This window comes from Felis catus, chromosome C2 (genome assembly GCF_018350175.1).
Source record: "Felis catus isolate Fca126 chromosome C2, F.catus_Fca126_mat1.0, whole genome shotgun sequence".
In the NCBI taxonomy this organism is placed as follows: Eukaryota; Metazoa; Chordata; class Mammalia; order Carnivora; family Felidae; genus Felis; species Felis catus.
Window position 1 is genome coordinate 124,154,317 of NC_058376.1, and position 24,394 is coordinate 124,178,710.

General features: G+C 41.1%; 1 pseudogene; it reads left to right on the forward strand.

Annotated features, from left to right (window-relative positions):
* The first annotated feature begins 196 nt into the window (after nucleotides 1-196).
* On the forward strand, nucleotides 197-7,094 carry LOC101100587 (annotated as a pseudogene).
* The last annotated feature ends 17,300 nt before the right edge of the window (nucleotides 7,095-24,394 follow it).

Sequence of the window (24,394 nt, forward strand, 5' to 3'; positions counted from 1 at the left end):
CTCTCAAAATAATAAATAAACATTAAAAAAATAAGTCTTTATTGAGCTCCTACCACATAGGATTATTAAAAAGGCTTGACAGTGATCCAAGTGAAAGATAATGGAAACTTGGACCAGTATGGAGGTAATGAAAAGTGGTTGGATGGTAGATATATTTTGAATGGTGGAACAAACAGGATTCCCTAATGGACTGGACATGAGGTGTGAAGGAAGAAGGGAAGGATGCATGGGGTGCCAGGCTGGCTCAGTCTGTGAAGCATACGACTCTTGAGCTCAGGGTCATGAGTTTGAGCCCCACATTGGCCATAGAATTTACTGAAATAAAAAAAAATTTTTTTAAAAGAAGAAGAGAGGGGCACCTGGGTGGTTCAGTCGGTCAAGTGTCTGACTCTTGATTTCGGCTCAGGTCATGATCTCACAGTTTGTGAGATGGAGCCCCGTGTTGGGCTCTGCACTGTCAGTGCTTGGGATTCTCTCTCTCTGCCCCTCCCCCCCCCCCCCACTAAATAATCATTTTTTTAAAAAAAGAAGAGAAGGATGCCTCCAAGTTTTTGGCCTACACATCTTTAAGAGGCTATGCCTCTGTATTGCCATTTTCTGCCATAGGAAAGACTGCAAGACAAGTAAATTGAAAGAAATAAATCAATGGGGACATGTTAAGTTTGAGATGCTTATTTAGACATTCCAGTGGTAATATTCAGATAGCAGTCCAAAGTTCCTGAGAAAGGTCCAGGCTATATAAGTAAAAATTTTCAAAACCTTAGACTGCCTTTCTCTGTTCATAAGTAAAAAGAAGTATTGGAATTAGAGGAGCCTACAGAATCTCAACCAGTAAACATCAGGAAGTATAAGATTAAGCAAGATATCTAGAAATGCTGTGACTAACATTGCCTGACAGAGTTGGAGAGTCACCTCTCCCAGAGACTCAGTGAGATAATGTATTTAAATAGACTTTAGAGCTTCTAAGCTCCTATACACATGGACACCATTACTAAATCTGTCTACAGCAGTCTCCTAACCCATAGAGACTAATGTAGGAATAGTCTTACCCCTGCTAAAATGGAAATACACCAATGGTCTTTCCAGATCCCTTCCCTCACAAGGGCAATATGACTATTAAAAACCAAACACCCTTTCCTCTCTCAGTAAACTTTTTTCATCCCTTTACCTGGGCCTATCCCTTTTCCTATTTACAAAATAAAAGCTTCCATGCATATTAATGAAAACAAACAGAGGGTAGGGGAAAGGGAGTAGGGAAAAGAGCAAGACCTTATATAGCAATAACCAACCTTAAATTTCTTGTTATGTGTTTTTGGGGTTTTTTTTAATTTGTTGTACGGTGCCTGGATGGCTGTCGGAAAAGCAAGCTTTTTTTTTTTTTTTTAAATATTTATTTATTTTTGAGAGAGAGAAAGACAGAGCATGAGTGGGAGAGGAGCAGAGAGAGAGGGACACAGAATCTGAAACAGGCTCCAGGCTCCCAGCTGTCAGCACAGAGTCTGATGCAGGGCTCAAACCCACGAACCGTGAGACCATGACCTGAGCCAAAGTCTCACGCTTAACCAACTGAGCCATCCAGACGCCCCAGAAAAGAATGCGACTCTTAACCTCAGGGTCATGAGTTCAAGCCACATGCTGGGTATAGAGATTACTAAAGAAAATTCAAAGGGGGTGCCTGGGTAGCTCAGTCGGATAACCGTCCAACCTCTGCTCAGGTCATGATCTCACAGTTCATGAGTTCGAGCCCCACATCGGGCTCTCTGCTGTCAGTGCAGAGCCTACTTCAGATCCTCTGTCCCCCTCTCTCTCTGCCTTTCCCCTGCTTGTGCATGCACTCTCATAAATAAATAAATAAATAAATAAATAAATAAATAAATAAATAAATAAATTTGTTGCTTTATTTTGAAATGTTTGCTGTCAGTGTAATTATTGTTCTTTTGTTGATTATTTGTTTTTTTGTTTTGTTTTGTTTTGTTTTCTCTCTCTAGATGTTTGGGTGGGGTTTTTTTTTTCCATTTGGGTTTTTTTTTTTAATAGACTTTTTTTAAGAGTAGTTTTAGATTCACAGCAAAATTGAGTGGAAAATACAGAAAGCTCCTATTTACCTCGTATGATATAATGATTTATAAGAAATATGTATTTGGCCATATAGTTCTCAGATATATTTGGTCTTCATAATATATATTTCCCAGATATATGTATTCTTCCTCCATAGTTTCTGAAAACGCTTCAGAGACATAAAAGTGAAATGACTGTCTTATTATTGAAGGTGACTTTTGGACCCCACCCAAGGGTGGGATCTGATTGCCAGATGGACGCACCAGGTGATTAAACGGTTGTAACTTTCAGTCCCACCCCTTTCACAGAGGTGAGAGGAGTTAGCGGTTGATTCAGCCAATGACCAATGACTTAGACAATCATGATTATGTAATGAAACCTTCATAAAAACCCAAGAGGAGAGCTTTTTGGTCTTTTTATTCCAGAGAGCTTTCACACTTAGGGAACCGTATGTTTCCACACACCACCAGGTCAGGCCCCAAGCTCCACAGGGACAGAAGCTCCTTTGTTGGGGAACTTGCTGTATGTATCTCTTCATCTGGCCGTTGATTCATATCCTTTATCATATCTTTTTCTGTATCATTTCCTTTAATAGAAAACATAAGTGTTTCCCTGAGTTCTGTGAGCCACTTTAGTAAATTAATCCAGCCTAAGGAGGAGGTTGTTGGAATTTCCAGTGTGTAGCTAGTAGGTCAGAAACACAGGTAATAGTGTGGGGCTTGTGACTGGTGTCTGAAGTGGGAGGTGGGGGCAATCTTGTAGAACTAAACCCTTAACCTATGGAACCTGATGCTATCTCTGGGTCGGTAGTGTCAGAGTTGAGTTAAATTTTTGGACACCCTGCTGGTATCCAAGAATTGCCTGGTGTTTTGTGGGGTGAACCCCTACACGTTGGGTCTGAGAATTCTAAAAGACCCCTTGACACCTAAACACAGACTGTCAACATCCTATACCAGAGTGCTACATTTGTGGGGTGCCTAGGCGACCCAGTCAGTTGAGCATCTGACTCTTGATTTTGGCTAAGGTCATAAACCCAGGGTCATGTGATGGAGCCCGGTGAAAGAAGATTGGCTTCTTTCACTTAGTAATATGCATTTAAGTTTCCTCCATATCTTTTTATGAGTTAATAGCTTATTTCTTTTTAGCTCTGGATAGTCCACATATTGATGTAAATTGTTTGTTTACCTGTTAACCTACTCAGTCACTGGTTGTTCTCTGGATGCTTTTAAATCATCTCCCTACCTTTGATCTTCTGCAGTTTCCCTAAAAAGAGTGTAAGGTGAATTTATTTAAATTTTTTATTTATATTTATTCCTGGGATTCATTCTAATTTCTGAATCAGAGGATTCATATTTTTCATCAGTTCTGGGAAATTTCTCAGGCACTTTATCTTTGAATAGTGTCTTTTCTCTATTTTCTCCATGCTTTTATTCTAGAAGCCAGTTGTCTATATGTTAGACCTTCTCATTGCATCATTCATTTTTCCTAACATTTCTTTGTTTCTCTGTATTATATTCTGAATAATTCCTACAGATCTATCTTCTAGTTTATTAACTTCCTCTTTAATTATATCTAATTTGCTTTTTGCCCTGTTCACTTAGTGTTTTAAATACTTCACTCTTTTTTTAAATTTATTTATTTATTTTGAGAAATAGAATGCAAGAGAGGCAGAGAGAGAAGGAGAGAGACAGAATCCCAAGCAGGCTCTGCACTGTCAGCGTGGAGCCCGATGCAGGACTTGAACACACGAACTGTGAGATCATAACCTCAGCTGAAATCAAGAGTTGGACGCTTAACCAACTGAGCCATGCAGGCACCTCAATATTTTACTTATTTTTTATTGAAGTATAGTTGAGATACAATGTTATATTAATTTCGGTGTTTTATATATATTTTTTAACGGTAAAAAACACAGAACATAAAATCTTCCATCCTATCCATTTTTAAGTGTACATTTCAGGAGTATTAAGTATATTTACATTATTGTGCAGCCAGAATCCAGAACTTTTTCATCTTACAAAACTGAAACTCTGTAGCCACGAAACAGCAAATCCTCATTTTCCCTTCCCCCTGGTAACCACCATTCAACTTTCTGTTTCTATGAATTTGACTACTTTGTGATTTTTTAAAGATTTTATTTCATTTCATTTCATCCCATTTCATTTCATGTCATGTCATTTTATATAATCTCTACACCCAACGTGGAGCTCGAACTTACAACTCCAAGGTCAAAAGTCATACACTCCACTGACTGAGCAGCCCTATGCCCCAAATTTGACTATTCTGGATACCTCATATAAGTGGGATTATACAGGGCACTTGGCTGGCTCACTCAGAGGAGCATGTGACTCTTTTTTTTTTTTTTTTAAACGTTTATTTATTTTTGAGACAGAGAGAGACAGAGCATGAACAGGGGAGGGGCAGAGAGACGGAGACACAGAATCTGAAACAGGCTCCAGGCTCTGAGCTGTCAGCACAGAGCCCGACGCGGGGCTCGAACTCACGGCCAGTGAGATCATGACCTGAGCTGAAGTCAGACGCTCAACCGACCAAGCCACCCAGGCGCTCCAAGGAGCATGTGACTCTTGATCTCAGGGTTCTGAGTTTGAGCTCCATGTTGGGTATAGAGATTACTAAAAAAAATAAAATAAACTTTAGAAAAAAGGGAGATCATACAGTATTTATCTTTTTGCAACTATCTTATTTCAGATAGTATAATGTTCCCAAAGTTCATCCATGTTGTAACATGTAACAGAATTTCTTTTTAAGGTTAATAATATTCCATTGTATGTACGTGCCAGCTTGTTTATCATTCATTCATCAATGGACACTTGGGTTGCTTCTACATTTTATTTTTTGGAAATAATGCTGCTATAAACATGAATGTGAAAATATCTCTTTGGGGTGTATCCATGGAAGTCAGATTTCTGGATCATATGGTAACTGCCATACTGTTTTCCACAGCACCTGTAATATTTTACATTCCTACCAACAATACACAAAGCTTCCGGTTTCTCCACTTCCTCATCAACACTTGTTATTTTCTGCATGTAGGGTTGCATAATGTTTGTTTGGGGCAGAATAAAGCACAATTGTCTTGGAACAACAAACATAGACTCCTCAATTTTGAAGTTCCTCATTTTTGAGGGAAGTTTCCAACCACCCTACTGTAGTTGATTGTTCTTTGGCCAACCTGAGATACAGACTGAAAGGGGAGTTTCATGGATGTGTGAAAATAAGGTGCAATAGTGTTTCCCCACAGCTTCTGTAGGTCAGTCCCCAGAGAAATTTGAAAATAGACTTCTGGGACACCTGGGTGGCTCAGTCAGTTAAGCGTCTGACTCTTGATTTCAGCTCAGGTCGTGATCTCACAGTTGTGAGATTGAGCCCTGAGTCTGGCTCTATGCCCAGGGTGGAGCCTTCTTAAGATTCTCTCTCTCCCTCTCTGTCTGCTCCTCCCATTCTTGTGCACGGGCTCTCTCTCTCTCTCCCTCAAAAGAAGAAAGAAAGAAAGAAAGAAAGAAAGAAAGAAAGAAAGAAAGAAAGAAAGAAAGAAAGAGAAAGAGAGAAAGAAAGAAAGAAAGAAAGAAAGAAAGAAAGAAAGAAAGAAAGAAAGAAAAAAAAAAAGAAAGAAAGAAAGGAAGAAAGAGAGAAAGAGAGAAAGAAAGAAGAAAGAAAGAAAGAAAGAAAGAAAGAAAGAAAGAAAGAAAGAAAGAAAGAATAAATGACAATTTTATTTTATTTTATTTTTTGGAGCTCAGAACCCTGGGTTTTACTTCTGGTACTTTGGCTCAGAGGATTTGTGATGTTAGGCAAACTTCCTCCAGGAATTTTCTTTTTCAGGGAATACAGCTAACTCATCTCTGGCTCCAAGGCTGGCACAATGGCTGTCACAGTTCTCTGAATGTTTGTTCTTGCTTATCTGTGCATTGTTTTGTTTTATTTTTTAATTGTCTTTATAGAACAGTGACAAATCCACCTTTATGGGAAGTCTTTGCATTTTTATGTGGTTCTTTGCACCACGGCAAGCTAGACAGAAACATGACTCTGTGATTCCCACTCAGGGAAACATGTGGAAATGAAATGACTCTTGCTATGGCAGCGAGACCACTGGGTGGGAAGAAAGGTGTACATGGCACCAGTGATGAAGTTTTGGGGTGATGGTGGGGTGGTCCGGAGCTGATGCCCAATAAAGAATTCTTGAAGACAACTTTGGTACAAAAAGGTGATTTTAGAGTTCCCCGGCGCTGGCTGCTCCCTGGTCCCTGTCGCAACCACAGCTGAAGAACAACCACAGTTCGAATTGTTCATGAAGGCTGGCAGTGATGGGGCCAAGACTGGGAACTGCGCCTTCCCCAGAGACTGTTCATGGTACTCTGGCTCAAGGGAGTCCCCTTCAATGTCACCACTGTTGACACGAAAAGGCTGACTGAAACAATACAGAAGATGTCCCAGGAGGGTAGCTCCCAGTCCTGCCATATGGCACCGAAGTGCACACAGACACCAACAAGACTGAGGAGTTTTTGGAGGTGGTGCTGTGCCCTCCCAGGTACCCCAAGCTGGCAGCTCTGAACCCTGGATCCAACACGGCTGGACTGGACATATTTGCCAGATTTTCTGCTTACATCGAGAATTCCAACCCAGCACTCAATGAAAATTTGGAGAAGGGGCTCCTGAAAGCCCTGAGAGAGATATTAGGCAATACCTTGGGGACCTCTAAAGCTAGGACAGTCCTTCAGAACTGTCCCAAATTAAGGCAAAGGGGCATGTGTTTGTACTGCATATTTACTAGTCATTGGATGCCACCTGTCGCCAGGGAGGGGCTTAGAATTGGCAAAGCAGCTACATGCAACTGAAAGCAGCTCTCTGTATAAACTGTCAGCAGACAACATTCCTGGCAACTGTCTGAAGTGCCTTGTCCTAAAGAAAAGCACGTGGATAACATCCCACAGTATCCAATACACCCTTGTACTCCTATTCCCTTCTCCAGAAACAAAAACCATGACCTGTGTGTCTCTCTCCAGATCTATGTTTTTAAAGTCATTTGCATATATATTTTCATATACACGTGTATATGTATAGAGCTTTTCTTTTTTTACTTCAAATGATTCATAAGAGGGGCGCCTGGGTGGCTCAGTCGGTTGAGTGTCCAACTTCAGCTCAGGTCATGATCTCATGGTCCGTGAGTTCAAGCCCCGCGTCGGGCTCTGTGCTGACAGCTCAGAGCCTTGAGATTGTTTCGGATTCTGTGTCTCCCTGTCTCCGACCCTCCCCTGTTCATGCTCTGTCTCTCTCTGTCTCAAAAATAAATAAACGTTACCAAAAAAAAAATTTTTTTTAATGATTCATAAGACATGCATCGTTCTATTGCTTTGTTCACTTGTGTTGGAGATCTTTCCATTCAGGTACAAATAACTCTCTCTTTTGTTAACAACTGCATAATATTCCATATTGCGGATGTCCAATTTCATCAAATGCTTTTTTGACATCTATTGGAGTGATCGTATAGTCATCCTCAAGTTTATCTGACTCTCAAGATTGTTTGAATTGAAAATGCATGAGCACAGCAAAGAACATTTCATTTTATTTTATTATTTTTTTAAGTAAACTCTACACCCAGTGTGAGGCTCAAGCTTACAACACTGAGATCAAGAGTCACGTGTTCTATGGACTCAGCCATTCAGGCATTTATTATTTATAAATATTTATTTATTATTTATAAATAAATAATGTTTATTTGTGTGCGTGTGTGTGTGTGTGAGAGAGAGAGAGAGAGAGAGAGAGAGAGAGAGAGAATGAGCAAGCAGAGGAGGGGCAGAGAAAGACAGAGAGAGAATCCCAAGCAGGCTATGTGCTGTCAGTGCAGAGCCAGAGGCAGGGCTTGAACTCCTGAACTGGGACACCATGACTTGAGCTAAAATCAATAGTCTGAATGCTTAACCAACTGAGCCACCCAGCGGCTCCCAGATTTAAAATTGTGAAATTAAAAAAAAAAAAAAAAAAACGCATAAAACTATTAGAGGAAAATATGAAAATAATACCATAACCTCAGTTTATAATGGAAACATTTCCCAAGCATAAAATGAAACCCAGAAACCATGAAGGAAAAATTTGACTTTTTTTTTTTTTTTTTTACGTAGGCTCCACACCCAGCATAGAGCCCAACAAGGGGCTTGAACTCACCACTCTGAGATCAAGACCTGAACTGAGATCAAGAGTCCGATGCCTAACCTGACTGAGTCACCCAGGCTCATAAAATTTAAAACCTTGTAGTCAACTAAACACTCACACAAAACAAAAAAAGAAGATTGTAAGACAAGTGGTAAGTTAGGAAAATATATTTGAAATGCATATAAGCATCTAAATCACTAATACACAAGATATATAATGAATAAAGAAGAGGGGTGGCTAGGTGGCTCAGTTGGTTAAGCGTCTGGCTCTTTAGCTCAGGTCCTGATCTCATGGTTAGTGGGTTTGAGCCCCACATCAGGCTCTACACTGGCAGTGAGGAGCCTGCTTGGGATTCTCTCTGTCCCTCTCTCTCTGCCCCTCCCCTGCTCTCCCATGCTCTCTCTCTCTCTCTCTCTCAAAATAAATAAACTGAAAAAAGAAAAAAGGATTTAAACGTCAGGGGCACCTGGCCGGTTCAGTCAGTAGAGGATGCAATGCTTGATCTAGGGGTCTTGAGTTCCAGTCCCACATTGGATGTAGAGCTTACTTATAAATAAATAAATAAATAAATAAATAAATAAATAAATAAGTAAATATTTTTAAAAAGAATATAAACATCAGTAATATCCATTACTGGCCAAGCTATGGAAGACTGGATGCTCTATTTTACTGGTGAACAGAAAAGAAATTGGTAAAGGCAGCTTAGCAAGTTCTTTCCAGAATTTAAGTGGTCATATCTTTTTTTTTTTTTTTTTAGGGAGAAAGAGAGAGTGTCTGTGTGTAAGTACGGGAGAGGGACAGAGGGAGAGAGAGAGAGAGAGACAGAATCTTAAGCGGGTTCCACACTCAGCGTGGAGTCCTACGCAGAGCTCAGTCCCACCACTGTGGGATCATGACCTGAGCCAAAATCAACAGCTGGACATTCAACCAGCTGAGCCACCAAGGCACCCTAAGGGGGCACATTTTGGCCCGTAAATTTTACCTCTCTAAATCGATCCTAAAGAAATACACATGTGTACAGGGAAGTAAATGCAATATCTTGAATGCGGTACAGTTTGTTGTTGCAAAAGGTTTGAAGTAATGTAAATATCCATTAATGAGGACATTTAGTTGAATTACAATACAGTCATGCTGTAAAATACTAAACAGTAATTTAAAAGAATGAGACAGAGCTGATGTTGAAGTCTTCAATAAACACATAGTATGAAGAAAAAAACCTGATCATATATTTAAATATGTATACATACATATATACACATATATATCCTTAAACATATATATGCATGCATGTGCACACATACAACAACCTTCATCAGTGGCTATAAACTTGGGAGGGTACAGAATTGATCCTTGGGTAAAGTAATACTTCCACTTCTTATACATATTTTTCAGTGTGATTTGAAAATATTACAATGAGTCTACATTATTTTTGTGATTTAAAAACCAAATTCAAAAAGGAAAAGTTAATACTGATTGATAAGATAGTACCAAAGAATATAAAAAACAGCTGTAATCCCATCATTTAAAAAACATTTCTTTCTCAGGGTGACTGGATGCCTCAGTTGGTTGAGTGTCTGACTTTGTCTCAGGTCATGATCTCACGGTTCGCGGGTTCAAATCCCACGTCGGGCTCTGTGCTGACAGCTCATAGCCTGGAGCCTGCTTCGGATTCTGTGTCTCCCTCTCTCTCTGCCCCTTCCCCACTCGTGTTCTATCTCTGTGTCTATTAAAAATAAACACTAAAAAAATTTTATTTTTTTTCTTTTTTAGTTTTTAAAGTAAACTCTACCCGCAATGTGGGGCTCAAACTCAGACTCCGAGATCAAGAATCCAATGCTCTATGGACTGGGCCAGCCAGACGTCCCTGTAATCCCACCATTAAGAGAAAATCTGTCAACATTTTTTCAAATATATTTTATGCATTTAAAAAAATTTTTTTCAGTTTATTTGTTTTGGAGGAGAGAGAGCACAAGCAGGGGAGGGGCAGAGAGAGAGGTAGAGAGAGAATCTGAAGTAGGCTTTGCACTCTCAGCACAAAGCCGGATGTGGGGCTTGAACCCATGAGATCATGAGCTGAGCAGGTATCAAGAGTCAGGCACTTAACTGACTGAGCCACCCAGGCGCCCCAAGATTTTTTTTAAGTAATCTGTGCACCCTTGGCACAAAAACAGACACATAGACCAATGGAATAGAATAGAAACCCCAGAACTAGACCCACAAACATATGGCCAACTCATCTTTGACAAAGCAGGAAAGAACATCCAATGGAAAAAAGACAGCCTCTTTAACAAATGGTGCTGGGAGAACTGGACAGCAACATGCAGAAGGTTGAAACTAGACCACTTTCTCACACCATTCACAAAAATAAACTCAAAATGGATAAAGGACCTAAATGTGAGACATGAAACCATCAAAACCTTAGAGGAGAAAGCAGGAAAAGACCTCTCTGACCTCAGCCGTAGCAATCTCTTACGTGACACATCCCCAAAGGCAAGGGAATTAAAAGCAAAAGTGAATCACTGGGACCTTATGAAGATAAAAAGCTTCTGCACAGCAAAGGAAACAACCAACAAAACTAAAAGGCAACCAACGGAACGGGAAAAGATATTCGCAAATGACATATCGGACAAAGGGCTAGTATCCAAAATCTATAAAGAGCTCACCAAACTCCACACCGGAAAAACAAATAACCCAGTGAAGAAATGGGCAGAAAACATGAATAGACACTTCTCTAAAGAAGACATCCGGATGGCCAACAGGCACATGAAGATGTTCAGTGTCGCTCCTTATCAAGGAAATACAAATCAAAACCACACTCAGGTATCACCTCACGCCAGTCAGAGTGGCCAAAATGAACAAATCAGGAGACTATAGATGCTGGAGAGGATGTGGAGAAACGGGAACCCTCTTGCACTGTTGGTGGGAAGGCAAATTGGTGCAGCCGCTCTGGAAAGCAGTGTGGAGGTTCCTCAGAAAATTAAAAATAGACCTACCCTATGACCCAGCAATAGCACTGCTAGGAATTTATCCAAGGGATACAGGAGTACTGATGCATAGGGGCACTTGTACCCCAATGTTCATAGCAGCACTCTCAACAATAGCCAAATTATGGAAAGAGCCTAAATGTCCATCAACTGATGAATGGATAAAGAAATTGTGGTTTATATACACAATGGAATATTACGTGGCAATGAGAAAGAATGAAATATGTCCTTTTGTAGCAACGTGGATGGAACTGGAGAGTGTGATGCTAAGTGAAATAAGCCATACAGAGAAAGACAGATACCATATGGTTTCACTCTTATGTGGATCCTGAGAAACTTAACAGGAACCCATGGGGGAGAGGAAGGAAAAAAAAAAAAAAAAGAGGTTAGAGTGGGAGAGAGCCAAAGCATAAGAGACTGTTAAAAACTGAGAACAAACTGAGGGTTGATGGGGGGTGGGAGGGAGGAGAGGGTGGGTGATGAGTATTGAGGAGGGCACCTTTTGGGATGAGCATTGGGTGTTGTATGGAAACCAATTTGTCAACAAATTTCATAAAAAAAAAAAAAGTAATCTGTGCACCCTAAGGAGGGGCTCAAACTCACAACCTGGAGATCAAAAGTCACATGCTCGACAGACTGAGCCAGTCAGGCACCCAAAACTGCCAACATTTTAATATAAATCTTTTCAGCTCCTTTTCTTTGTATAACTAATTTTTTAACCTAGATACAGACTGAACAGTATTCAAATTCTGTTTTTCTTTCTTCACTTTTTCCCTACAAGTTGTCTACGGTGGCATTCTCCTTCTTTCATTAAAGTTATTATTTTCATTCAGTTTCTCCCTCTGGGTGAAAGTCAAAGCCCTGAGCTCAGGAAGGACACTCCTCTGATCACTAAAGCAGAAACTCCAGATCCTAGCCCCAGGGCACAGGAACGGTTTAGGGGGAGCCACTACCACCCAGTACTATGAGCATCAGACTACTTTGGGTCTCATGGTAAGCTGAAGGTACACCAAGATGCTGGGCCTGAGGACCAGGGGATCAAACTAGGGGGCCAAGGAGCCCTGAGTATGGCTGACTGGGTTGTTGAAAAGAACTGCTAGAACACAATCAGTAAAGGAAGTATAGCCAAGGTGAGGCTCCGCACTGCTGGGGAATCCCGACTCCACAGAGACTGAACTTTGCCCCCTTCATGTGAGTTGCAGGATAGCATGAGTTGAAAGCGGGACTTTCCGCGCAACGTGCTTTCTGCAGTAGGAAAACCTTACACTTTCGCCTAGTTCACAAGGGTGAGTGTTTACTTAGACATCAAGGGTAAATCCACACTTGTGGTTTACAAAAGACTCTTGAACAACACTCCTTTAGACTTAGACAATGACGAGCAGGAGCAGGTCCAACTTTCGCTTGGTCTTAGCTAGACTGCCCGCAGCATCCTTCAGGCCCCAGCAGCGCCTGCGCAGAACGGCCTGGAGCAGAACCAGCACGTAGGTGAGCAGGTGGAGGCATTATGGAGGATGGAAGGGGAACCACCAGTTGCATTAGCCTCTGAATATAATCTAATTGTAATTCTGCACAGTATGGGATAAGAATCTATGGACAAGTTTATAATAAGAGGAAATAAACATTTAGTTTATAAGAGTCAGGAAGGAGGCAGGAGAACTGATTACAGAACAGAAAAGGAAAGTTACCAAGACTATGAAATGTTTTAAAATCTCTTTCCAGTAACCATTTCTCAATAGATACATATCAAATAATTACGTTATACACTTTGTTTTTTATGTTGTACGCTTTAAACTAATACAATGTTACCTATCAATTACACCTCGATAAAACTTGGAAATTTTTTTTTTCAACGTTTTATTTTATTTTTGGGACAGAGAGAGACAGAGCATGAACGGGGGAGGGGCAGAGAGAGAGGGAGACACAGAATCGGAAGCAGGCTCCAGGCTCTGAGCCATCAGCCCAGAGCCTGACGCGGGGCTCGAACTCCCGGACCGCGAGATCGTGACCTGGCTGAAGTCGGACACTTAACCGACTGCACCACCCAGGCGCCCCAAAACTTGGAAATTTTTTAAATGCAAACCCGTTCCTTAAAGTAAAATGGTCCTCTGGTCCCTCCCCTCCACCCACCCCCATCCCCCCACCCAGTCTAGACCCTAAAGATTTTAACTTTTTGTTTCTTTGTAGGTTTTAGGACCAGCACGGAGCCCAGCACGGAGCCCAGCATGGGGCTTGAACTCAGGACTCTGAGATCAAGATCTAATCTGAGATCAAGAGTCAGATGCTTAACTGCCTGAGTCACATAGACTCTAAATGCCCTAGACCCTAAAAGATTTTAGCAGTACCATTAGTAAACATACCTGCTGATTTGTAAATGAACACTATTGCAGTAAGATGGTCTTTGGCATGGCCAAGGTCTTCGTGATTCCCACCACCTCTATATTTTCCCAGCTCTTCTACCAAAGTAAGGAGCTTCATAAATGTTTGTGGTTGATGGCAAAGTTGTTGAGTTTCTGTTGTCAATTCTGATAATTCTCCCCCAAGGAGTAGTGAAAAGTCAGAAATGATGCAAATAATCGACTCTATGAATATATCTATTTTTTATTTTTATTTTTGTAAGTAAGCTGCATGCCCAGCATTCAAGAGTGCCATGCTCTACTGACTGAACCAGCCAGGCACCCCTCCATGAATATATTTGGTTTTGAAGCATATGTGTATTGTGATAATTTTTTTGGTAAATTAGCCTTTATTGGTAGTCACTCAGCATGTTTAATAGTTAATCCAGGAATGTCCTTCTCACTAAAGACGTTGTAAGTGTGTCTAAAAGATCCTTCTGGTAGAAACTTCCTCTCACTGACCCCATGGTGTATGTGACATAGAGTCCACCAATCAAATCCTCCCTTTTAGGGCTTTGACATTTGAACAAACTGAGAGGAGGGGTATGACCTTTGATCTCAGTGGGCTAAGAAATTGGGTAGAACTCTAAAGCCCAAAGGAAATTTATTTATGGCCCATATGGTAGATTCAAAAAGGGATACTGTGATTCAATTCCTTCATACATTATTCACTTAACAAACATTTCCTGAGCATGCAATATACACCAGACACTGTACGAGATGCTTGCACACACTCATTTCATTTAACAGATGAGGACAAATTCAAAACCTTTCAAGAAATTTGCTCAAGTTCACACAGTCAGTCTAAAAGATCTAGGTTTCGGGAAGCCTGGCTGGCTCATTTGGAAGAGCATGCAACTCTTGATCTCAGTGTCATGAGTTCAATCCCCACGTTGGGTGTAAAAATTACTAAATAAATAAGGAAATCAATTAACCTTTAAAAAATAAAAATAAAAAATAAAATAAAAGGGCAATTTTCAAGCCCCTGTGTCCTGACTAGCACTGTCCCCAGTCCTAGTGCTTTATTTACTATTCCACAGTTGATTCTCCAAAACTTGCCCACATCCAGTATTAGGGGTGAATTGGGGAAAAGAAGAAAAGACTCTTGTTAAACAGATGAGGTTGACTTAAAAAGTAGAACTAACTTTATTTCAATAAAGTGAGTACTAAAACTTATTTACGGTCCCTGAGAACACATCGCTGGTAAAAGCAGAGCCTGGAAAGGAAGATTTCTTTGGAGAAAATGGATGAAGACACACACACACCAACACACAGAATTCTCCCTAGATCAGAGGAGATGACGTTCAAATAGCCACTAGAAAGCTGATGGTTGGGGCGCCTGGGTGGCTCAGTCGGTTAAGCGTCTGACTTCGGCTCAGGTCATGATCTCGCGATCCGTGAGTTCAAGCCCCGCGTCGGGCTCTGTGCTGACAGCTCAGAGCCTTGAGATTGTTTCGGATTCTGTGTCTCCCTCTCTCTCTGCCCCTCCCCTGTTCATGCTCTGTCTCTCTCTGTCTCAAAAATAAATAAACGTTAAAAAAAAAAAAAAGATTTGAAAGCTGATGGTTGAGGTGTTTGGAATGAATGAAGTAAACGGTGAGACTCCTGGCTGCAGGTGAAAGAAACCCAGCTCAACTAGCTTAGACAACCACAGAAAGAGCCTCAAGGGCAAATGCATCTAACTAGCTCTCTCTCTTCCTCCTCTTTTTCTTGTCTGTACATCTCTCTGCATGTCAACTCCACTCTCGCTCCGACAAGTTCCTACAAGTGAATTCAAGGATAGCTGTTGGCAGTTTTCAGACCACATCTCCCAACTACCCCACCCGAGAGCTTTACTCCTTCTCTTAGTGCCAATTCAAACATCCTGGTGTAGGATTTGGGGCTTAGAGAGGGGGAAGGGGAAGGCAGCCAGTGGCTTTAATTATCCAGAAGAAATGGGAAGACGTGAGCCTGCAATTAAACAACTAAATGTCCTCCACATGGAAGTCTAATTTTCATTGGCCTCTGTTCTTTCTTGTTACAATTACATCACCGTTTCCACAAATTTGGGGAAAATATGGATAAAACAGGAGGTTAATGAGCTCAACTGTATCTTTTATCTATTTTAACAGCATCATTATTTTCATCTATGGGTATATTCTATTGATTAGCTTTTATGCCTATTAGGCCTTGAGGGACTGTGACACATGGAAATTTGAGAATGCTGATCATCTCTGCCAGAGATCATCTCTGCTGATCATCTCTGCTGATCATCTCTGCTGATAACTAACTGCCAGAGATATTTTGGTAGATATTTTTCTTTTTACAATGACTCATCTTCTTTTTTTAAAAGACTTATTTTTTTTTATGTTTATTTAATTTTGAGAGAAAGAGGGAGAATGCATGCATCTGCGAGAGCAGGGGCTGGGAAGAGAGAGAGCGGGAGAGAGAGAATCCCAAGCAGGATCCACACTGTCAGCACAGAGCCCAACTGGGTCTTAATCCCATGAACTGTTAGATCATGACCTGAGCTGAAATCAAGACTGGGCCCCTTAACCGACTGAGCCATCCAGGTGCCCCTTGACTGATCTTATATTTCTGTTATGTGGTCTATTAACAAGAATAATTCCAAGGGCTTAAATATAACATTTCAAAATTAATAAAGCATTGTATACCCCACCAGATAGATTCAGTGTTTGCTTGCAAAAGAATTCACTAGAGCCTTAGATTTGCGTTGTTTTTCTCACTTAACATAGAAAAAAGGAAGAAGGGGGGCCCAAACAGGGGTGGAGGGCCTGATTGACTCCCTGCCTTATCAGACACCCTGTGACCTTCGGTAGGTCCTTTACTCATTTAAGTTTCTGTATCATTCTCTCTGAAATGGATGATATTTCCCATTTGACAGGGGTATTAGGAGGAGTAGAGATAATAGATGTCTAGCACAGGGTATAAGAGGCTTAACAAATGGTGCTTTTTATTGATTTTGGCCAAAACCACATCCTATAGATGCCCTGAAAGATCCTTATCCCAGGTCAGGAGGACTCAGCAATGCTCCAGTACACATTCACCTGCCCCAGTTACACAGAAAGGAATCAATCACCAGTGTATAGGGATCTTTCCTCTCTGAGCCCAAACTGCCCAACACAGCCCATGGTCTGTTTGATCTTCCTATTACTCTGCCCTAGGACGTGTCTTACATTGTTAACTCAAACTGTGAACTCCCACATTGTTCACATGTTTCACCATCAGTTGCCAAACTGACCTCATTTCCCACCAAGCTAACTTCATTTCCGTTTTTGATAGGGTTACTAAACTGAATGGGTTCCGAGAATACTGCTGACACAGTATATCTGGATTCTGCAAAGGGGATGATAAGGTCCCGTGGTCTCTCTGTGGCCAGGACAGCCAGAAAAAGTAGTAGAAAGGTTAGATAGCAGAAGTCATAACTGCTACGAAGTCTATCCACTCATCCACATAGCAAATATTTACTGAGGGCCTGTGTGGGGCACTGGTAAGGCTCTATGGATAGAAGAGAACGAAACAGACAAAACTTTTGGAGCTTTCATTCTGGTGGTAGGAAATGAGACAATGAACACGCAAATCATCTGGAAATTTCTAAAGCTGATACGTGTTACCAAGAGAATAGCATGACTTGGGGCAAAAGAGGGGTGCTCCTTTAAGTATAGTAGTCTAATGCTCTAAAGAATGAGGATGGGGCACCTGGCTGGTTCAGTTGGGAGAGCATGTGACCCTTGATCTTGGGGTTGTAAGGTCGAGCCCCACGCTGGGTGTAGAGATTATTTAAAAACTAAAATCTTGGGGGGTGCCTGGGTTGAGCATCCGACATCAAGTTGGTTGAACATCCGACTTCAGCTCAGGTCATGATCCCGAGGTTTGTGGGTTCAAGCCACGCATCGGGCTCTGTGTTGATGGCTCAGAGCTGGAGCCTGCTTTGGGTTCTGTGTCTCCCTGTCTCTCTGCATCTCTCTCCCTCTCTCTCAAAAATAAATAAACATTAAAAAATTTTTTAATAATAAAATAAAATCTTGGGGCACTTGGGTGGCTCAGATGGTTAAGTGTCCAACTCTTGATTTCAGCTCAAATCATGATCTCACAGTTCATGGGACAGAGCCCCACGTGGGGCTTTGTGCTGGCAACAAGGAGCCTGTTTGGGATTCTCTCTCCCTCTCTCTCCGCCCCTCCTCCTCTTCTCTCTCTCAAAATAAATAAACTTAACAAAATAAAGAGATAAATAAAAATAAAATCTTAAAAAAAAATAAGGAGGAGCAGGGGAGCCTGGTTGGCTCAGTCAGTGGAGCATGTGACTTCTGATCTCGGAGAAGTGAGTTCAAGCCCCATGTTGTGCATAGAGCTTACCTTAAAAAAAAAAAAAAAAAATGAGAAGCCAACTGTGTGAAATTGTGGAGCTATAGCACTCCAGGCATTGGGAACAGCAAATGCAAAGTCCCTAAACTGAGAATGTGTTTGGTATATTTAAGGTATTGAAAGGAAAAGCAGGTTCTAAAGAAGTGAGAAAGACACAGATGGGCAAGGAGTGAAACGGCTTGTGAAGAGCCTCCCAGATGATGTTCCCCAGGGGGGTTTCACATGACCCCAACTATTGATCACCTCAGCCCCGCCCCCTGCAGCAGTAGGACCTAGGAAAACTTGATTCCCTCCCTAGCACCATCACCTTGGACAGAAAAAAGTTCTACTTACCTGTGTTCTGTGTACGTATTATAATTTCCTTTGTGTTTCATGACGTGGAAGGTTAGGAAATGCTAATGTAGGTTTTTGTAGATCATGTTAAACACTTTACATTTTAACACCTGTAGAGTTTCAAGGGACAAAAGTAGAACCACTGACTAAAAAATACACAGAAAGACGTGTACTTCAAAACAAGGAGGAACTTTAAAAATTAGCAGAAGTATCTAATGATGGAATCAGTTGCCTCAAAAAATAGTGTGGTAGGAGGTAGAAAATATACATACTAGTTAGGAAGACTCAATATTATAAAGATATCAAGTCACAATAAACTAATCTATACATTTAACATAACCAGGATTAAAATATCAAGTTTTCTTGGTGCCTAGGTGGTTCAGTCGGTTGAGTGTCCGACTCCAGCTCAGATCATGATCTTACGGTTCCTGAGTTCTAGCCCCACATTGGGCTCACTGCTGTCTATGGATAGCACACTTCGGATCCTCTGTCTCCCTCTCTCTCTGCCCCTCTCTCGCTCATGCTCTCTCTTTCTCAAAAATAAATAAGATATTTAAAAAGTGCACTTTTAAAAGAATCGAGTTTTCTTAACTAGGCAATTATTGTTTTAAGTATTTATTTATTTATTTATTTTTAGTAGTCTCCACACCCAATGTGGGGCTTGAACTCAGGATGCTGAGATCAACAGTCGCATGCTCTTCTGACCAAGCCAGCCAGGTGCCCCCCCCTAATTCGACAACTTTTTAAAATTAATACTCCAAGAATATCTGAGAAAATTCTGAAAAATAATTCTGAAAAAAAAGCAGGCTACTTATTTCTAGATATTAAGCATATTAAACATAGGATAATTAGAAGAGTACAGTATGGGAATGTGACTAGTCAGATAGGACCATGACCCAAAATTAAGAGCCCAGAGGTGTGGGGCCCCTGGGTTGCTCAGTTAAGCATCCAACTTCACCTCAGGTCATGATCTCTCGGGTTTGTGAGTTCTAGCCCCACGTGGGGCTCTCTGCTGTCATCCTGGCACCTGCTTCAGATCCTCTGTCCCCCTCTCTCTTGACCCTCCCCTGCTCACTCTCTCTCTCTCAAAAAAAATAAGTAATCTTAAAAAAATAAAACAACCCAGAGGTGCCTGGGTGGATCAGTTGGTTGAGCATCGGACTCTTGATTTTGGCTCAGGTCATGATCCCAGGTCATGATATCAAGCCCCAAGTCAGGCTCCACCATGAGCATGGAGCCTGCTTGGGATTCTTTCTCTCTGACCCTCTCCCCTGCTCATGCTCTCTCTTTCTCTAAAATAAAAAATAAATAATAAATAAAATTAAGGGTGCCTGGATGGCTCAGGCAGTTAAGTGTCTGATCTTACTTTCTGCTCAGGTCATGATCTCTCGGTTTGTGAGAGAGAGTCCCACATCAGGCTCAGTGCTGACACTGCAGAACCTGCTTGGGATTCTCTCTCTCTCTCTCTCTCTCTCTCTCTCTCTCTCTCTCTCCTCTCTGCCCCTCCCCTGCTTCCTCTCTCTTTCAATTTTTTTTTTACATTTATTTATTTTTGAGAGACAGAGTACAAGTGGGGGAGGGGCAGAGTGAGAGGGAGACACAGAATCTGAAGCAGGCTCCAGGCTCTGAGCTGTCAGCACAGAGCCGGATGCAGGGCTCAAACTCACGAGCCATGAGATCATGACCTGAGCCGAAGTCGGATGCTTAACCGACTGAGCCACCCAGGCGCCCCTGAGGTTTATCTATTTTTGAAAGAGAGAGGCAGAGCGCAAATGAGGGAGGGGCAGAGGGCAAGGGAGACACAGAATCTGAAGCAGGCTCTAGGCTCTGAACTGTCAGCACAGAGTCCGATGTGGGGCTCGAACCCACAAACCTCAAGATCCTGACCTGAGGGGAAGTCGGACACTCAACCGACTGAGCCACCCAGGTGCCCCTCTCTCTTTTTCTTTTTTTTTTTTTTTAATGTTTTTATTTATTTTTGAGACAGAGAGAGACAGAGCATGGGCAGGGGAGGGGCAGAGAGAGAGGGAGACACTGAATCCGAAGCAGGCTCCAGGCTCTGAGCCCGCCGCACAGAGCCCAACAAGGGGCTCGAACTCACAGACTGCGAGATCATGACCTGAGCTGAAGTCGGATGCTTAACCAACTGAGCCACCCAGGAGCTACTCCCCTCTCTTTTTCAAATAAATAAACATTTAAATATGTATGTGTAAAATTAAAGCTATAATTTTTATATACTGAGTTTATCATAAAAACAGTATTCTTAGACATCTGGCTGCCTCAATCCGTAGAGCATGCCTCTCTTAATCTCAGGGTCATAAATTCAAGCCCCATGTTGGGTGTGGAATCTGCTTTAAAAAATGTAGTCTTCTAAATCAATTGGGAAAAGACATATTATTCAAAAAAAGGTCTTGGAGAAACTGAAGAGCAAAAATAAAATTGGACCATTGCCTCATACTTTATAGCAAAATAAATTCTGGATGGAGCAAAGGCTGAAATGTGAAAACTGAAAGAACAAAGGTACCAGAAGAAAACACCAGAGAATTTATATATGTATGTATATATATACGTGTGTATATATATATATATATATATATATATATATATACACACACACACACATATATATAACATCTTGCTGTGGACATGCCTTCTTCAGTATTGTAAAACAGACACACAAATAAATACATAAAACAAAAAGCTCTAAAAGAAAATACTAGGGGCACCTGGGTGGCTCAGTCGGTTAAGCATCCGACTTCAGCTCAGGTCACGATCTCGCGGTCAGTGAGTTTGAGCCCCGTGTCGGGCTCTGGGCTGACAGCTCAGAGCCTGGAGCCTGCTTCCAATTCTGTGTCTCCCTCTCTCTCTGCCCCTCCCCAGTTCATGCTCTGTCTCTCTCTCTGTCTCAAAAATAAATAAACATTAAAAAAAATTTTTTTTAAAGAAAATACTAATAACCTCCAGTTTTTTTACCCCATCTTTATAAGACTATGATTGAAAATTGAAATTGTGTATATTTAAGATATACATGTTTTGATATACATATACATCGCGATTAGCACAATCAAGCCAATTAACATATTCATCCCCTCATCTAGTTACTCTTTTTTTGGTGCTGGTGAGAACCCTTGAGATCTACTCTCAGCAAATGTCAAGTATACATTATTTTTTTAATGTGTATTTATTTACTTTTGAGAGAGAGAGGGTGGCAGCAAGGGTAGAGAGAGGATGGAAAGAGAATCCCAAGCAGGCTCTGTGATGTCAGTGCATGAACCATGGATCATGATCTGAGCTGAAATCAAGAGTTGGCCACCGACTGTGCCACCCAGGTGCCCCTCAAGTACATAATATATTATTATGAACTCTAGTCACCATGCTATACATTAAGTTTCCAGAATTTATCTTAGAGCCGAAAATTTGCACCTTTGACCAATATCTTCCCATTTCTCCCACTCTCAATCTCTAGTAATCACCATTCTTTTTTTTTTAAGATTTTATTTGTTTAAAGTAATCTCTACACCCAACATAAGGCTCAGACCCAAAACCCCAAGATCAAGGGTAGCATGCTCTACTCACTGGGCCAGCCAGACGCCCCTCACCACTCTTATCTCTGTTACTATGTGTTCTACTTTTACAGATTCCACATATAAGTGAGATCATGTAGTATTTGTCTCTCTCTTATTAAATCAGGCTAATCAAAAATATATACATTATAATATACATTTCAAGTGTAGATATTGACAAGAAAAGCTGCAAAAAGAAAAACAAATAGGTAAAGGATATAAACAGCCCATACATAGAAAAATAAATACAAAAGGCCCTCATATATATGAGAGGATGCTCAACTTCATTCATAATAAAAGGACTACAAATGAAAACAGCTAGGGGTAACTATTTTTGATCTACCAAATTGGCAAAGTTTTTTTTTTTTAATGTTTATTCATTTATTTTGAGAGAGAGAGTAAAGACAGAGACAGAGAGAGAGCAGTGGAAAGGGGGAGAGAAAGAGAGAATCCTAAGCAGGCTCCATGCTGCCGTCGAGGAGCCTCACCCAGGGTTCGATCTCACAAACTGTGAAATCATGACCTGAGCCGGAATCAAGAGATAGACACTTAACTAATGGAACCACCCAGGTTTCCTGGCAAAAGTTTTTGGTTTTTTGTTGTTTTTTGTTGTTTTTTAAGTCATTAATATCCTGGTAACTGCATGGGGAAAAATTACTCTCATAATTGAAGAAAGGAACACAAATTCATAAAGTCTCTACTGACAGCAACTGGCTATGTTTATCAAAATTACGAATGCAGGGCATCTAGGTGGCTCAGCCAGTTGAGTGCCCAACTTGGGCTCAGGTCATGATCTTGGGAGTTGGAGCCCTGCGTCGGGTTCTGTGCTGACAAGCAGAGCCTGGAGGCTGCTTTGGATTCTGTGTCTCCCTCTCTCTCTGCCCCTCCCCAATTCATGTTCCGTCCTCTCTCTCAAAAATAAATAAACATTACCAAAAAAATTAAAATTTATATATATATATGCATAAAAGGACACCTGGTTGCCTCAGTTGGTTATATATGAGACTCTTAATCTTGGGGTCATGAGTTCAAGTCCCACATTAAGCATAGAGCTAAAAAAATTAGTATATGTGCTTGTAAAAAGCATAGACTATCTCTAGAAGGCTACACATGAAAGTGACAGTGGTTGCCCCTGGGGAGGTGAACTGAGGGACTTGAAGGAGACAGATGGGGATGGAAGAGAGACTTTCTCCTCATTATATATATTCTTTAATGCCATTTGATTTTTTAAAAAATTCTATATTGCTCAAATATTATCTAATTTTAAAAATAGATTACAATCAAAAGTATGGGGTAAAATGTTTATATATGTGCCTGTACAAGTATAGAAAATGGCATCCTCACCATCCTGTAACAGTCCTTATCAATGGCAGGAAGGTGGGAGTTTCCAGGTGAAGTTTAGCTTTTTACTTTTATACTCTGCCATATTGTTTCAATGTGTTACATTAAGCATACATTACTTTTCTATTTAAAAACAGGGCACCTGGGTGGCTCAGGAGGGTTAAGCATCCTCTGACTCTTGATTTCATGAGTTCAAGTCCTGAGTCAGGCTCCACATTGACAGCCCGGAGCCTGCTTGGGATTCTCCCTCTCTCTGTGTCCATCCTCCGATCACACATGCAAAATAAGCTCTCTGTGTCACTCTCTCTCAAAATAAATAAATAAACTTAAAAAATTTTTAATGAAAAAAATAAAAACACATAGTAGGTTCTTCACCAGAAAAGTGTTGGTACAAAGCCAAAAAGGCTGGCGCCTGAGTGGCTCAGTCAGTTAAGCATCCGACTTCAACTCAGGTTATGATCTCACGGTTCATGGGTTCGAGCCCCACGTCTCCCATCGGGTTCTATGCTGACAGCTCCAAGCATAGAGACTGTTTTGGATTCTGTGTCTTCCTCTCTCTGTACCTCCCCCACTCCTGCTCTCTCTCTTTCTCTCTCTGTCTCTCAAATAAATATTTAAAAATTTTTTTAATAAAAAAAAAAAAAAAGCTGAAAAGACTACTTACAATGTACTTTGAAGGAAGAGTTCCATGTTGGTAGGGAATTTCAGACCAGATGGCAGCCTTCAGTAAAAAGAAAACACTCTTTAGTTCTATACTCTGTAATCCTGGGTGGACTGGCCTTATTACTCCAACTGGATTATAAACTCCTTAAGGACAGGGAGTCTGAATTTTGCTTTTTAAAAAAATGCCCCTCACAGTGCCTGGGTAGCTCAGTCACTTAAGTATCCAACTCTTGGTTTCGGCTCAGGTCACGATCTCACAGTTCACGAATTTGAGCCCTGCATCGGGCTCCTTGATGTCAGTGCAGAACCTGCTTGGGATTCGCCCTCTCCCTCCCTGTCTTCCCCTCCCCTGCTCATGCTCTCTTTCTCTCAAAATAAGTAAATAAACTTTTAAAAATAAATAAGTAAATAAATAAAAATTCTTAAAAATAGCCCTCAGCTTTCAAAAAGAAAGCATAAAGGTACATCCACTTGCCAAATAAAGGGTGTCACTTGAATGCGGGGACGTATTTTTTCACAGCTG